Source organism: Crocuta crocuta, unplaced genomic scaffold (assembly GCF_008692635.1).
Source record: "Crocuta crocuta isolate KB4526 unplaced genomic scaffold, BGI_CrCroc_1.0 scaffold800, whole genome shotgun sequence".
NCBI lineage: Eukaryota > Metazoa > Chordata > Mammalia > Carnivora > Hyaenidae > Crocuta > Crocuta crocuta.
The window spans coordinates 18,199-21,167 of record NW_027531027.1 but is presented as its reverse complement, the minus strand read 5'-3'; positions in this window follow the sequence as shown (position 1 = coordinate 21,167).

Sequence of the window (2,969 nt, the reverse complement as noted above, 5' to 3'; positions counted from 1 at the left end):
GGCATCTATATTGGTAAAAAAGAAAAAAAAATAGAATTTTGGAGGGCACCCGGGTGGCTCAGTCAGTTAAGCAGCCAACTTCAGCTCAGGTCATGATCTCACAACTCAAAGTCTTGTTAGCTCGAGCCCCAGTTGAGCTCTTTGCTGACAGCTCAGAGCCTAGAGTCTGCTTCCGATTCTCTCTCTCTCTCTCTCTCCTCTCTCTCTCTGTCCCTCCCCTGCTCATGCTCTGTGTGTGTGTGTCTCTCTCAAAAATAAACATTTAAAAACGTTAGATTGTCACTATTCACAGAGGATATGATACTATACACAAAAAAAATTGTAAAGACTCAACCAAAAAACTACTAAAAGAATAAATGAATTCAATAAAGCTGTAGGATATAAAATGAAAGGAAATCAGGAGCATTTCCCTACACTAATAACAAAGTAGCAGAAAAAAAATTTTTTAATCCATTTACTATTGTACTAAAAAGAAATAAATACGTAGAAATGAACTTAACTAAGGAAGTGAAAACCTTCAACTTCAAAAATATAAAATGTTCATTAACACAAACATATTCCATGCTCATTGTTTCAAAAAATTAATATTGTTAAAATGTTTATATTATGCATATTAATCTACAAATTTAATGCAATTCCAATCAAAATACGAAAAGCATTTTTTTCACAGAATTACCACAAATAATACTAAAATTTGTATAGAAGCACACAATACCCCAAAGTCCCAATGTTATCTCAAGAAAGANTACGCTACCAAACTGTCATAATCAAAACAGTATTATACAGGCACAGAATTAGACACATAGATCAATGGAAGAGAATAGAGAACACAGATATGAACCCACAGTTATATGGTCTATGACAAATGAGACAAGAGTATACAATGGGCAAAAGAGTTGTTTTTCAATAAGCGGTACTTAGAAAACCGGACTGCTGCATGCAAAAGAATGAAACTGAATGACTTTCTACCAAGATACAGAGAAATAATTTGAAAATAGATTAGAGAACTAAATATGAGACATGAAACACTAAAAATCCTTGAACATAGGAAGTAATTTCCTTGATGTTGACAATAGCAATTTTTCTAAATGTATCCTCTAAGGCATAGGAAATAAAAGTAAAACTAAACTACTGAGACTACATAAAAACAAAATGTTTTTACACAGCAAAGGTGCCATCAACAAAACAAAAATGCCAACTACTGAATGGGAGGAGATATTTGCCAATGATATATCCCATACAAATTTAATATCTGAAATATATGAAGAACTTATAGAACTAAATGCCAATGAGAACTGCACAAATAATCAGATTAAACTAGGCAAAGAACCTGAATAATCATTTTTCCAAAGAAGATATAAAGATGGTCATGAAAAGATGCTCAGCATTTTTAAAAAAAGTTTTTGTAATTTTTATTTTAGAGGGAGAGTGTGAGGGGGGAAGAGAGGCAGGGTGGTGGTTGAAAGAGAGAATCTTAATCAGGCTCTGTGCTTAGCAGAGAGCCTGATGCACGGCTACATCCCATGATCCTGAGATCATGAACCGAATTGAAATTGAGTCAGGTGCTCAACTGACTGAACCATCCTGGAGCCCTAATGCTCAACATTCTTAATCATTACAAAAGTGGAAATCAAAATCTCAGTGAGGTGTCACCTTACACCTGTGGGAATGACTAAAATAAAAATGACAAAAAATAACAAATGTTGGTGAGAATGTGGAGAAAAAAAAAACTCTTTGTACTGTTGGTGGAATGTAAATTGGTACACTCAAATGTGAAAACAGTATGGAGGTTCTTCAAAACATTAAAAATAGAGGGACATATGGGTGGCTCAGTTGGTTAAGCATCTGACTCAATTTCAGCTCAGGTCATGATCTCATGGTCCATGAGTTCCAGCCCTGTGTTGGGCTCTGTGCTGACAGCTCCGAACCTGTTTGGGATTGTCTATCTCCCTCTCTATGCCCCTCCCCCACCTACATGAGATCTCTCTCTCACACACTAAATAAATAAATACATTTTTTGAGCAGAGATGGAGAGTATAAGCAGGGGGTGAACAGAGAGAGGGGGACAGAGGATCTGAAATGGTCTGTGCACTGACAGACTGACAGCAGCAAGCCTGATGTGGGGCTTGAACTAACAAACTGCAAGATCATAACCTTAGCTGAAGTCAGAAGTCCAACTGACTAAGTCACCCAGGGACACCCACTTTTAAAAGTTAAAAATAAATGTTGGAGCCATGCACTGACATAAAAGTTGTCAGACACTTAGACTGAGAGGATGTGTGGAGCTGCCTCTCACAGTGAAACAGCAGCAGCAACAGACTGCACATAGTCTTTATTTCATGTTCGCCAGGTATATAAACATATAAGAATGTCAAAGCATGGGAGGAAATCACAAAGAGCCTCCAGACATAGACCAAACACACATCTGGTGCTTACGTGAAAATATGCAGGGAAGATGTGCAGTTTCAAGGACTGCTAGGCAATTATAGTGGGTCTCTTCCCTAACTGGCTTCTGGGGGAACATGGTGCTCTGGATCTCACAGTGCCTTGAGACCAGAGCATTGCTGACATTCACATTTCAGCAATTACCCCATTCACTTTAACAGGGCTTACAAAAAACTCTTTAAATCCACAAAATATCATATGACCTAGTAATTCCACTATTGGGTAATTATCCCCATAAAGATGAAAATACCAGTTCATAAAGATATATCCATCCCTATATTTATTGCAGCATTATATAAAATAGGCAAGATGTAGAAACAATCTAAGAATCTAAGTGCCACTAGGTATTTATCCAAAAGATACAAAAATGTTGAATTGCAGGCAACATATAACCTGATGTTTATAGCAGCATTATTGACGATAGCCAAATTATGGAAAGAGACCAAATGTCCATTGACTGATGAATGGATAAAAAAGATGTGGTAGATGTGGTATACACACACACACACACACACACACACACA